Genomic DNA, 15,168 nt, shown 5'->3' on the forward strand with positions numbered 1-15,168 from the left:
AGAAAAAAAAAAATCAGTGGTCAGGATTGTTAGGGATGAAAGACTATCTCCTTACAGGCCAAGGCAAAGCCTGTACTATCACACATACATCCTGCTGAATCTAGAGTGATGCCTTGGGCCAAGTGGAAAGGTCAACATAGAAACTTAAAGAGAAAGCCACTTGATTTTCTAAGGTAGACCCTGATGGTTTATGGGAGTTGTTCGGCTGATTGAATCCAGGATTCTGTGTGGGGAGGATGGAGAATTTGAGGTCAGTACTGCAGGTTGGCTCATCCTGCTGCATAGAGTCCTATTGATGTTAGCCTTAGTTAGATGCTGAGAAAAATTAAATGGATTTGGTCCCAGCCCCTATTGGTCAGATGAATTAGATTGGTTGATGGAGTGCACATTCAAGGGAAAATATGCTCCAAGTGAAGGTGGCATTGAAACAAGGAACAGATACTATTGGGAGGCAATTCTCCATGGATGTCTCAGGTTTCTGCAAGTTTTATGAGTAGAAGCGCTGACAGCCATTGTCCCAGACTACCTGAATGTTTATAGAGTAAACAACCTTGGAAAATATATATAATGTCACCTTCTAGAGCAGATGGCATTCTGTTCAATAATAAAGATAATGTCTTCTTCCAGGGCAGAGATGGGAAAAGTTTTCTTAAAACTCATGATAAAATATTGGGATTTTCTAAGCTCAGGAACCCACCGTATGTTCAGACATCAATTGGCTGTCATTCTGTAGAATTTGGGGTTCTGGGAACCAGCTCAAATGCTAATACCCTGGCTGCTGTTATTATTATGAGTAATAAACTGTCCTTTGTCTCTGACCCAGGAGTCCTATGTCCTTTGTCATCATCCACGACACTGCGGCAGACTAACTTGTTAGCTTACATGTGGGGTTACATCTCAGAACCTTCACAGTTCTTGACAGGAGCACCATGGTCTATGAGCCATCACCGCAGATCCCTGTCAGTCAAGATTGCTACTCTGACCTTATTTCCCATTACAGTCATTAAATCAACCTTGCTTCTGAAGTTAGCGTCCCACCTGCACTCTCATATTCTGAAATCTTATCATTGCTTTTACGGAGCCCAGCATTAAGACAGTATCTCTTACCATCAACCCTAGCCTACAGTGTATGGTCACCACTTCTCAAAGACACCAAGCACCCCACACCCTTACTAGTGCATTTCTTATTACCTCAATGAACAGAGTATCCTCTGAGCCCTCCTGGGTAACATGATCAAGGGATGTGTTCTCTGGTCTTATATAATAAATCCACTTTAATACTCTTAAGTTCCGGAGCCCTCTGATCCCTTCCGCAATGCTCTGCCAAGGCAGTTCTGGCATTTCCACCTCTTTTATTGTAAATCTTTATCGTGCCCAGACTTTGAGGAGTCATCCCAGCAGGCTACTAAGATAGACTCCATGTATCCTTGCCAGGTCACTCAATTCTAGGTCACAGGAGAGTACTGTCATGTCAATAAACTTTCCCTGTCTGGTCTTATACATCACCCCATGCACTCCGAAGTTCACACATATTCTCCTGCTTCCTACTGGTTAATATTAGCTGGGTCCTGCAATTCTTTGGGGAAGCAAGGTATTTCATCTTGGTGACAGAAATGTATTTCTCTCCTAGGCTATTGGTATACAGGCAGTGAGGTATAGTGGTGCAAATCTTGAGAAGGTTGAACATCGCTCTGTGAAGCAGCCCCCACAGGGAGTCTTTCATGGTTATCAGGCAAAGAGAGACGACTTTACTCAACAAAGAAAAGGCAACTGTTTCTGCCAACCCCAAGGGTTTAGGGAAATCTGGGAGCTCAAGATTCTCTGACATATCTACCCAAATACCTCCATTAGGTCTCAGAGTCCCACTTCTTGGTCAGGGCTCTGACTTTAGCATAGGAGAAACGTCAAGTCTACTTAGTTAGTCACCTCTGCAGCTCTGCTATTTTCAATCAAATGTTGGGCTTGATTCTCCTGATCCTGCAACTGATGAAGGTCTCTATAAACACTGCCACTGAGGACCTCTGGTTTTCATAGCTTGCATTGAATTTATAGTTGGCTGAACTGAGCCTGTCATTCTCTTCGAGGTTTTTGAGGAGATTAAAAAAGCTCATCAGCTCTATAGTTCCTATCATCTCTTCTCCTAATACTGTTCAAGTGCTGGTCCTATTGTACAATCCAGTGTTTCCTCTTCCACTTATACCTCATCCCAGTGCATGAAAGAGGAGAATCTATGTATCATGATGTGGGAGATTATCCCTGCCCTTTTTCCACAGCAATGGAATCCTTGTTGTCATCTCAGCAGTAAGTGATCTGATTCTAGAAGTTCATCCTAACTATTGGTTTTCCACTAATGTTTCCAGTAACATGTCTTAGTTTGTGTCCCTCTCCACCAAAAAAAAAAAAAAAAATTAGAGCCTGGGTAAGAACTCAAATTCAGGTAGTTCACTCAGTGGACAGTGTGTGTGTGTGTGTGGTGTGTGTGGTGTAAAATATCACCATATACGTGGCAATGTTTTATATTATCATATATATGGTAATATTTAATCAATGTTAATTTCCTAATGTTGATGGTTATACTATGGTTATGTAGAGAAATGTCCTAATTTTTATATACACACTCAATTACCCAGGGATAATAGGGCATCACGTCTGCAACTTACCCTAAAATGGATCAAAAAAAAGAAAATTATGAATATGTAAATTACCTATAGATTGAAAGAGATTTTTTATCCATGTATGCACTTATGCATATATATACACATACATATCTATTTATATATATTTAAAACCTCCAGTTTCAACACAGCAGGGCTTATTCAATGCCCCCTCCTCCACCTTTCTATATTTATACCTCTTTTCTCATCAGTGAGAAATCTGACTCCCATTAACCTTAATATATTTACTGTTGAGTCAGTTCCCCTGAATGTAACCTATCTTCCAGCTGCACCCAACTGAATTCTTAACTCAAAGACTTACCAGTACACACACACACACACACACATCCCTACACATACCTATACATGCACACAAACCAACTACAATAGCCCCGAGGAAACAGAAAGAAGGAAGGCGAGTGGAGGAAGAAGACTGAAAAGAAGGAAAGAGAAGGGAGAGGAAAAAGAGAATAAAGCCTAGCTAGTGGCTTTTTTGCTAAATTATTTACCCATTATGGAAGGAGGGAAAGAAGGAAGGGAGAAAGTGGGGGGAGGAAGGAGGGAGGAGGAAGGAAGGAAGGAAGGAAGAAGGAAGGAATATGACAGCGTATTATATACGTTCCTGAAGGATTTGAGGCATCTTCCAATAATAAATACATACACACACAAAAAAAAATGCCCCAGAAAAGAAAGACTGAAAAAAACATTGCCAAAATATTAATCACACTTACGTCTAGGTAGTTGGGTTTGGGGTGATCTTTATCTGCTTCTTGTCTGTCTTTCAATTTTTCAAACAATGTGTGTATATTACACTTAAAATAATTGTTTTAAGATAAAATAGGGGACTTCCTTGGTGGTGCACTAGTTAAGAATCCACCTGCCAATGCAGGGCACATGGGTTCAGCCCCTGGTCCGGGAAGATCCCACATGCCGCGGAGCAACTAAGCCCGTGCACCCCAAATACTGAAGCCCACGCACCTAGAGCCCGTTCTCCGCAACAGGTGAAGCCACCGCAGTGAGAAGCACGCACACCGCCACGAAGAGTAGCCCCCGGCTCACCGCCAACTAGAGAAAGACTGCGCACAGCCAAAACTAAATAAATAAATAAAAAAATAAATTTATAAATAAAATAGTAGAATAGGTCAATGGAACAGAATAGAAATTAGAGAAAATGATTCACACGTATGTTAATTGATTGTTTGGCAAAGATGTAAGAAATTCAATGGAAAAAAGATAGTTTTCAACAAACTGTTGAAACAATTGAGGATTTATGTGCCAAAAAATTTTTTAATTCACCTCTTCATACTTCACAACACGTACAAATGTTAACTCAAAGTTGACCATAAATCTAAATGTAAAACCTAACATTATAAAATGTCTAGAATACACAGGAGAAAATCTTTTGTGACCTTGGGTTAGGTAAAAATTTCTTAAATACTCCAAAATCACAATCTATAAAATAAAAATTAATTTTAAATTTGGACTTTTTGAAATTAAGAACTTCTGCTCTTTGAAAAACACTATTAACAGAATGAAAAGACAATCTACTGGGAAAGAATACTTGCAAATCACATATATGATAAGGATTTTATCTGGAATATATAAGGAAATCTTACATATAAAAAATTTTTTAACTATCTAGCTTTTTTTTTTTAATTTTTAATTTTTATTTTTCGGCTGTACCCCGCGGCATGCAGGATCTTAGTTCCCCGACCAGGGGTAGAACCCGCGCCCCTTGCAGTGGAAGGGTAGAGTATTAACCACTAGACCACCAGGGAAGTCCCCCTAGCTTTTTAAAATGGGCAAAATATTTGAATAGAATTTATCGAAAAATGATATACTGATGGCATAAGCACCTGAAAAAGTGTTCAATATCATTAGTCATTTGGGAAATGGAAAATTTAAAACACAATGAGATACAACCACATACCTATTAGAATAGCTAAAATTAGAAAGATTGGCTGCACCACGTATTGTAAGGACGTGGAGCAACTAGAATTCTCATAAAATGCTGGTGGCTATGTAAAATAGTACAACCACTTTGGAAAAGAGTTTGACAGTTTCTTTAAAAGTTAAACATACACTTACCTGCGGGCCAGCCATTCCATCCGTGAAAAAAAGAAAGACAAATATCATATGATATCATTTATATGTGGAATCTAAAAAAATGATACAAACTAACTTATTTACCGAACAGAAATAGACTTACAGACATAGAAAACTTATGGTTACCAAAAAGGAAAGGGTCAGGGAGATAAATTGGGAATTTGGGATTAACAGATACACAATACTATATATAAAATAGATAAACAAGTACCTACTGTATAGCACAGGGAACTATATTCAATATCTTGTAATAACTTATAATGGAAAAGAATCTGAAAAAGGATATATATATATATATATATATATATATATATGTATAACTGAATCACTTTGCTATACACCTGAAACATTGTAAATCAACTATACTTCAATTAAAAAAATTTTTTAAAGCTTGGAAAAGACCCCCCCCCCAAAAAAGAAAGCATATATCCACATAAAGATTAATAATGTACATAGAAACTTTATTTGTAATAGCCAAAACCTGGTAACAACGCAAATGTCCATCAAGGTAAATGATTAAACAGATTGTGGTACCTCCATATAATGAAATACTGCTCAGCAATAATCAATACAGATGAATCCAAAATAATTGCACAGAGTGCAAGAAGTCAGACCAAAAAAATCATTCTGTATGATTCCATTAATATAAATGCTTAGAAAATGTGAATTAATCTATATAGTGACAGAAAGTAGAACAGAGGTTGTCTGGGACAGGGTGGGAAGGTTATGGGAAGGAGAAAGAAGGGGTTCTTACAAAGGGGCATGAGTGTATACATGTGTCAAAACTTATCTAACTGGTAAATTTTATGTTATGAATATTTAACTATAATAAAAAAGAAAAACTTATCAAACTGTACACTTTAAATATGGGCAGTTTATTAAACACCAATTATACCTTAATAAAGCTGTTTTACAATGGTGTTTTTAATAAAATAATGCTGTAAGAAAACCATCATGCAAAAATATTTTATCCCACAGTTATTATTTCTTAAGGATAGTTTCCTGTAAGGAAATTTACTGGGTCAAACAATAATAATAGTTTCGTTTTTCTTGTGACACAAATGATTTCAAGAAAAATTGAACAATTTTTTACTTTTAATATGGTATCTCACCCTCCCCAAGCTCTGAGAATTAATTTTTTTAAACATTTGCAAGTTTGAGTTTTAAATGACCTCTTATTTTCATTTACATTTTTATTACTATGGATACCATAATTTAAACAGAAAATTTACAACCTAGAGAGGGTCAAGTGAAGGCATTTAGGGTGAGGCGGCTGTGGAGCTCAGGTTCTGTGAGGAATAATGGATGACACAGAAAGTTCTCCTGAGGAACCCCATGGGATGGACCATGAGGCAGAGAAAGTCATGAGCGTTCTCCTCTAGGAACTGTAGTGACATCCTTCAGGAGAGGGACTAGATCTATGCTACAGGGGACTAGAGTGAAAGAAAAAGACCAAGTTCCATGTGGAAGATTGCAGCTCAGTATGAGAAAGGACCTTTTTTGCAGGGGAGGGGTGGCAGGCTAACAACATCAATCACGAGAGCTTTAACACAATGAAATCGGCTGCCTTCCCAGCCCTGCCAGTCATCTAGAAAAGACTGGCTTAAGAAGATGTGGTATGTACATATACAATGAAATATTAGCCATAAAAAAATGAAATATTGTCATTTGCAGCAATGTGGATGGACCTAGAGAATATTATGCTTAGTGAAATGTCAGACAGAGAAAGATAAATACTATATGATATCACTTATATGTGGAATCAAAAAATAATACAAATGAAAATATATACAAAACAGAAACAGACTCATAGACACAGAAAGCAAACTTATGGTTACCAAGGGGGTGTGTGTGGAGGGACAAATTAGGGGTATGGGATTAACAGATACAAACTACTATACATCCACTAGATAAGCAACAAGGATTTACTGTATAGCACAAGGACCTATATTCAATATCTTGTAATAACATGTAATGGAAAAGAATCTGAAAAAAATTCTGAACACTATGCTGTATAACTGAAATGAACACAATATTATATATCAACTATACATGAAAGAAAGAAAGAAAGAAAGAAAGAAAGGAGGGAGGGAGGGAGGGAGGAAGGGAGGAGGGAAGGAAGAAAAAGGAAAGGAAGGAGGGGGGAAGAAGGAGGGAAGGAAGGAAGGAGGGAAGGGAGGGGCAGGAGGAGGGAGGGAAGGAAGCCTGGAAGGCACCTGGCAGACCCATTGCAGAGGGAGTTCTTACATCAATTAGGAATTTGGATGAGACAGTCTTAAATCAGATGACCTTTCCCCGCCCCCAGTTTTATTGAGATATAAATGACATACATTATTGTTTGAGTTTCAGGTGTACAGGATAAAGTTTGACTTACGTATATTGTGAAATGATTACCACAATAAGTTTCATTAACATCCATCATCTCATATAGATACAATAAAAAGAAACGGAAAAAAAAAAAAGGAACAGAAGTTCTCCTTGTAATGAGAGCTCTTAGGATTTACTCTCTTAACAGCTATCATGTATAGCATAGAGCAGTGGTTTCTATAGTCATCATGTTGTACATTACATCCCTAGAACTTATTTATCAGACAATCTTTAAAAGTCCTCATATTTTGTTTTTCTCATTCCCGCTCCTTAACATTTTTTTCCTCTTGTTCCTACACTTCCTTGGAAATGGTGACACCATTATAATACTATGTTTGCAAATCGAGGGGTGAGGGAAAAAAGCCCCTTGTTTATAAGAACATAATGAACAACCTTTAAACATGCATTAGCTAGTCACAGGTGATAGACGTATGTCAGAGATAAGAAAGGAGAGTCCTGGGAAAGTACTTGGTTGGCTCCTTGTTCAGGTTAAAATGGCTCCTGGCCAGTACATTATTATTACCCCTTAATGAACAGCTAACCAGTGCCCATCCCAAATGGAAAATCTAAACAAAGAGACACAGTAGTCACTATGAAGATTTCATTTGTTTGCATTTATCCCTCCACCAAAACACTTGAAGGCGATTTACGCAATAGCAATGAAAACATCTGCTGTGAAGAAAGATGTATAGGACACAGAATACTGAGGAGGGAGGAGAAGAGAGGGAAGGAGGTAAGAAGAGTTTGAAATAATACCTTTGTCATTAAAGTTTGAAAACCAGCCACATGGGGTGTTTGATGCCATGCTGAAAGGTTTTGATTTAATTCTATATATAATGAGGAGCTTGCCAAGGTCTTCAAGCTAGAGAGTGACACAATATTTTTTTTTAATTAGTTATCTCTGAGGAAGTGATGAGTAGATTTTTGTTTACTATTTATCTTTCTCACTGGAATGTGAGCTCTTGGAAAACAGAGGTTTTTATCTCTTTTGCTCACTTTTGTATCCCTAGCACAGGACAAGAAGTCAAAAAATCTTTGTTGAATGAACAAGCAGATCCTGGCCTTAGTGAACAAGGTAGAGACTCAGAGATCATGAGCCAAGGCAAGGGGGGCTATGCTCTGGGGTGTAAGTCACTCAAGAGTTGCTAGGCACACATGCATGCACAAGTTGGGGAAAAGAAGCCAGCTTAAATCGAGGAGTTTCACAGTTCATTATTGTTTTTTGTTTGCTTGCTTTTTTTTTTAAATGGAGGTATAATTGACCTATAACATTACATACATTTCAGGGGACTTCCCTGGTGGCCCAGTGGATAAGACTCCATACTCCCAATGCAGGGAGCCAGGGTTCCAGCCCAGGTCAGGGAACTAGATCCCACATGCATGCTGCAACTAAGAGTTCGCATGCCACAACTAAGGATCAAGCCTGCCGCAACGAAGACCCAGCACAACCAAATAAATAAATAAATAAATTTTTTTAAAAACACAGTATATTCTTTTCAGGTGTACAATATAATGATTCCATATTTGTATATATTGCGAAATGATGACTACAGTGTCTACAATATCCACTACCACACATAGTTCCAAAATTCTTTTCTTGTGATGAGAACTTTTAAGATCTACTCTCTTAGCAACTTTCAAATATGCAATATAGTATTGTTAACAATAGCCACCATGCTGTACATTACATCCCCAGGACTTATTTATTTTAAAACTGGAAGTTTGTACCTTTTGACCCCATTCACCCATTTTGCACACAGCCTATCTACACCCCCTCCCCACCTCAGGCAACTACCAATCTGTTCTCTGTTCTTTTGTTTTTGTTTTTTGTTTTCTCTTTTTTTTTTTTTTGAAGTATAATTGACATATAAAATTATATTAGTTTTAGATGTGCAACATAATGATCTGATATTTGTATTTATTGTGAAATGATCACCACAACAAGTCTAGTTGACATCCGTCTCCGCACATGGTTACAAAATTTGTTTTTCTTGTGATGAGAACTTTTAAGATCTACTGTCTTAGCAACTTTCAAACATGCAGTACAGTAGTGTTAACTATAGTCACCATACTGTACATTACATCCTCATGACTTACTTTTTTTTATAGCTGGGAGTTTGTACCTTTCGACTATCTTCACCCATTTCTCACCCCCCATCCTCGCCATCCCTCCACCCCCCACCTCTGCCAATCACCAGTTTGTTCTCTGTTATCAATGAGCCTGTTTTTTTGTTTTGTTTTTTAAGATTCCACATATAAGTGACATCATACAGTGTTTGCCTTTCTCTGTTTGACTTATTTCACTTAGCATATTGCCCTCCAGGTCCATCCAAGTTGTCGTGAATGGCAAGATTTCATTCTTTTTATGGCTGAATAATATTCCATTTGTATATATATATATTATATATACACATACATACATATATATGTACCACATCTTCTTTATCCATTCACTCATCAATGGAGACTTAGATTGTTTCCACGTCTTGGCTGTTGTAAATAATGCTGCAATGAACATGGGACTGCAGATATGTTTTTGAGCTACTGTTTTGTTTCCTTCACATCAATACTCAAAAGTGGAATTGCTGGATTATATGGTAGTTCTATTTTTAATTTTTTGAGAAACCTCCATACCCTTGTCCATAGAAGCTGCACCAATTTACATTCCCATCAACAGTACACTAGGGTTCCCATTCACCGTTGTTTTTTTCCTCACATCTCCATACATGCAGATGGGGCAGAACTGTTCTCAGTCAACTACTATGATAACTGGCTCCAAAGTTGTAGCAGGAATTCAGCCAAAACAGAATTAGATAATCCAAGGTTACAGTAGGATGTTAAAAACTCCAAAGACTGAGATAATTCGAATTTATAATCCCTCCCTTTGCCAGTTTAAAATTTCCCATTGTGCGAATGTAAATCATCTGCACAAGTATTTTATGCCTCTTTCTCTTTTCATGCCCCATGGAGATAACCAGTTTGTCATCCTCCCTCATGTGTACCTTTAAATACATTAATAAGTCATAAAACTTACTCAACATTTAATTAGTTTAAACCTACCTCCAAGAGTTTTGGTAGGAAATGCTGCAGTTCTCCTTTCTGTCTGAAAGTAATGGTAGTGATTTTGTCATTGACCCAACAGGGAGACTTCTCTGTGTCCAGCATTATCATCCAAACGTCGGCTCAAGTCTGCCCCCTAGAGTAATCAGTGTGCCTTGACAGTAGTGCTCAACTGTATTAATTTCATATTTCTGACATTGGTCTTTTCCAGAGGACAGTCACTTTCTATTTTATATGCGTCTGCGTTATTTGAAAGTATGTCAGATACTGTTTTTTGGGGGTTTTTTAACATGTAGATTTTATTTATTTATTTATTTTTGGCTGCGTTGGGTCTTCGTTGCTGCACGCGGGCTTTCTCTAGTTGCGGCGAGCGGGGGCTACTCTTCATTGCAGTGCACGGGCTTCTCATTGCGGTGGCTTCTCTTGTCACAGAGCACGGGCTCTAGGCACGCGGGCTTCCATAGTTGTGGCTCGAGGGCTTCAGTAGTTGTGGCTCCCGGGCTCTAGAGTGCAGGCTTAGTAGTTGTGGTGCACCGGCTTAGTTGCTCCACGGCATGTGGCATCTTCCTGGACCAGGGCTCGAACCTGCATCCCCTGCATTGGCAGGCGGATTCTTAACCACTGTGCCACCAGGGAAGTCCGATACTGTTGTTTTTATAAGTAAAAAATGTTTCCATTGGGGGGGAATACTATCTACAACACAATTTTTTATTTCAAGAGAGTATCATATGACAGTGTCTTGCCTAAAATAGGCAGGATTAATTCAAGTTCTAGAGCCTTGGTTGTTCAGAGTCACATTCTCAGACTATATCTATTACGTCACTACTATGTGATAGGCAAGGGTTCTGGGAATGCAAAGATGATTAAGATATGGTTCCTACTACTAAGAGTTCACAGTCTAGATGGGAAGATAGACGTAAGTAAATCATTACCTGATAAAACCGACATGAGTCATACTATAGTACAGAAGAGAATATGAATGGACAGAGATATTTTTATTTGGAGAGAATAGGAAGGAAGGAAGGAAGGAAGGAGGGAAGGAAGGAAGGAAGGGAGGAAAGAAAGAATCAGGTTAATAAACTTTAAAATGTTGTAACTAGTATTAGGCCAGTTAACCCAAAATAATACCATGGATTAATTAAATTCCAATTCTTCTTAAGCTTCCTAGAATTAAAAAAATAAAATTCAAGTAATATAAAAAGAGGCTTGAGAGTTCAAGTATAGATCATTGCTGCCCAATAGAAATATGAGACATAGAGGTAATTTTAAATTTTCTAATAGTAGCGACATTAAAATAGGGAAAAACAGGAGAAATTAATTTTAATAATATATTTTATTTAACCAAACATATCCAAAATATTATCATTTTTGTTGGATCAAGGCAAGATATAAAGGGCCTGATGTGGGATGCTGGCAATGAGAATGGAATTTGGTAGGTCCAAGTGATAGAGGCAAAATAAGCAGAAGTTGATAATTATTTGAATGGAGAACAAGAAGAGTACGTGATGGTTTCAAACCCAACCAGGTTCTTGGTTGACAACTGGTAAATGATGCTAACCATTCACTGAGGCAGGGAACACAGATCGGGGGCAGGCAGGGCAAGAAATAATTATTTACTTTAAAAAAATGGGTTTGCGGGAACTCCCTGGCAGTCCAGCGGTTAGGACTTAGCGCTTACACTGCCGAGGGCCCAGGTTCAATCCCTGGTAGGGAAACTAAGAGCTCACAAGCCATGCGGTGTGGTAAAAAAAAAAAAAAAAAAAAGTGGTACCTATCGGTATATTATGAGGGAAGTTTTTGTTTTTGTTTTTGTTTTTTAGTTTTTTAAATTCATTTATTTATTTATATTTTGGCTGCGTTGGGTCTTCGTTGCTGTGCGCGGGCTTTCTCTCGTTGCGGCGAGCGGGGGCTACTCCTCGCCACGGTGCGTGGGCTTCTCATCGCAGTTGCTTCTCCTGTTGCAGAGCACGGGCTCTAGGCGCGCGGGCCTCAGTAGTTGTGGCTCGCGGGCTCCAGAGCGCAGGCTCAGTAGTTGTGGCGCACGGGCCTAGTTGCTCCGCAGCATGTGGGATCTTCCCGGGCCAGGGCTCGAACCCGTGTCCCCTGCATTGGTAGGGAGATTCTTAACCACTGAGCCACCAGGGAAGCCCCTATGAGGGAAGTTTTTAAGATGGAAGAGACTTGAGAATGTTTTAAGCAAGGAACCATTAAAATTATGCACTTGACTATTTTAAAAGATGTAAATGATATACTGTTAACTGAAATGAACTCATGTTTGGAAAAAAGTTTGTGTGTGTGTGTGTGTTTGTGTATACACATAGATAATATTCTGGAAGGACAGACAACAAAGTATTAACCATGTTTATCTCTGAGTAGGTACAATAAGAGTTTTTAATTTTCATTCTTTTTCTTGATCTGTATTTTTATTATGACAACTATCATTTTGTGATATTTAAAAAAGGCAATAAGCTGTCAACTTCATATTCAGAGAGTCCCTCCTCTTCCATTTACTATGGTCCTGAAAGTGTGCTGAAAACAGACTTTCCTCCAATTTGATAGAATATAGTATAAAAGTCTTAATCCTGATTTTCCCAGGTACTGCTATCCTTGAAGGGGAAGAAACTTCACAGATATCCTGGCTGGAGTGGAAGGTGGCTACTGTCTCAGCCAGCCAGCCAATGGGCCCTGGGAACTCCAGGCATCTCTCCTTTCCATGGGTGGGCCACCTCTCCCCAGACCTTTCTTTTGGGGCCACAGCAGATGAGTAGACCATCCCCAAATCTGAAACTTGGTTAGCAAGACTGAAAAGTACCCAAAGCAAGGGTGGGGAAACAACACACAGTATAACACAGATCTCAAAGGCAGGTCGGTCCCATCCTCTCCCTTGGCGGTGGCAAATAACCGGCAAACACACCATGTAATAGCTGAAGTCATCTTTTACCTGTGTGAAAAATCACCATTAAAAAGCTGCATGAAAGTGTCAATTCAAAATGGTGAAGGTACAAGTTGTATGAACTGAAAGAATGCACATTAGTGATCATCACTATTTTACTTTTCTTTCACTGTTTTCCTCTTCTCTTTTTCTCTCTCCTTTTCCTTCTTTTTATTGTCTATGCCAAAGTTAGTTTGTTCTTACATAAGCAGTAAGTTGCGGTATTAGTAATGAGTAGTAGTTTTGGGAGATCTTCTTCTTTACAAGATAGAGATTCTAGCTGCCCTTGGGCATTTGATGATCCAAGACAGAGACAAAGAATAAATAGGGAGAATTCTACTATCTTTTCTTCTAGGGAAAAAAACAGAATATGGCCTCAATATGTCAATTAACCTGATCGTGGTGATGATTTTACAAAGTATGTCAAATACTCATACACATATCAATCATCATGCTGTGCAATGTAAATATATACAATTTTATTTGTCAATTATACTTCAATAGAGCTGGGGGGAAAAAAAGAAGTGCCTGCTTCAGCAGCACATACACTAAAACTGGAACTTCTCTGGATACAGAGAGGATTAGCACAGCTCCTGTGCAAAGATGACACGCAAATTTGTGAGGTGGTCCATATGTTTTAAATAAATCATGCTAGGAGAGGGTATGGAGAAAAGGGAACACTGTTGCACTGTTGGTGGGAATGCAAATTGATATAGCCACTATGGAGAACAGTATGGAGGTTCCTTAAAAAACTAAAAATAGAATTACCATATGATCCAGCAATCCCACTATTGGGCATATACCCTGAAAAAAACCATAATTCAAAAAGAGTCATGTCCCACAATGTTCATTGCAGCTCTATTTACAATAGCCAGGACATGCAAGCAACCTAAGTGTCCATCAACAGATGAATGGATAAAGAAGATGTGGCACATATATACAATGGAATATCACTCAGCCATAAAAAGAAACGAAATTGAGTTATTTGTAGTGAGGTGGATGGACCTAGAGTCTGTCATACAGAATGAAATAAGTCAGAAAGAGAAAAACAAATACCGTATGCTAACACATATATATGGAATCTAAAAAAAAAAAAAAAAAAAGGTCATGAAGAACTTAGGGGCAAGATGGGAATAAAGACACAGACCTACTAGAGAATGGACTTGAGGACACAGGGAGGGGGAAGGGTAAGTTGGGACAAAGTGAGAGAATGGCATGGACATATATACACTACCAAACGTAAAACAGAGAGCTAGTGGGAAGCAGCCGCATAGCACAGGGAGATCAGCTCAGTGCTTTGTGACCACCTAGAGGGGTGGGATAGGGATGGTGGGAGGGAGGGAGATGCAAGAGGGAAGAGATATGGGAACATATGTATATGTATAACTGATTCACTTTGTTATAAAGCAGAAACTAACACACAATTGTAAAGCAATTATACTCCAATAAAGATGTTAAAAATATATAAATAAATAAATAAAGCGATGTAATGTACAGCATGGTGACTATAGTTGACAATATTGTATTGTATATTTGAAAGTTGCTAAGAGAGTAGATCTTAAAAGTTCTCATCACAAGAAAAAAATGTGTAACTATGTATGGTGATGGATGTTAACTAGATTTACTGTGGCAATCATTTCACAATACATACAAATACTGAATCATTACGTTGGACACCTGAAACTAATATAATGTTACATGTCAGTTATACCTCAATAAAAAATAATAGTCTCATAAAGTTAAAACCCAGAGCATAAAGCTGATCTCAGAGATTCAGTCTCCACCCACGTGATCAAAATTGTAACCCACTCCCAAGTCCTGCTTTTCTCGTTCACATCTGCCCGTTCACAAGCAAATCACACACCTACTAAGTCAGGACCCACTGCAAAAGGGAAATGAAGGTCCTGCCTCAAGTTAGGAACAAGAGTCAGCATGAACTGGGCTCTGGCCCTAACTCTGCCACCTCCCCAGTGAGTGACTGGACTTTCCTAAACTCCAGTTTCCTCAGCCAGCAAGTGAGAAGAAGACTAGGTCCCACCTCAGAGTGGT

The 15,168-nt window shown here is 38.6% G+C and overlaps 1 pseudogene; it reads left to right on the plus strand.

The window, feature by feature from the left end:
* The first annotated feature begins 13,643 nt into the window (after positions 1-13,643).
* On the plus strand, positions 13,644-13,757 carry LOC118895115 (annotated as a pseudogene).
* The last annotated feature ends 1,411 nt before the right edge of the window (positions 13,758-15,168 follow it).

The sequence above is a fragment of the Balaenoptera musculus genome, chromosome 4 (assembly GCF_009873245.2).
Source record: "Balaenoptera musculus isolate JJ_BM4_2016_0621 chromosome 4, mBalMus1.pri.v3, whole genome shotgun sequence".
Taxonomy (NCBI): Eukaryota; Metazoa; Chordata; class Mammalia; order Artiodactyla; family Balaenopteridae; genus Balaenoptera; species Balaenoptera musculus.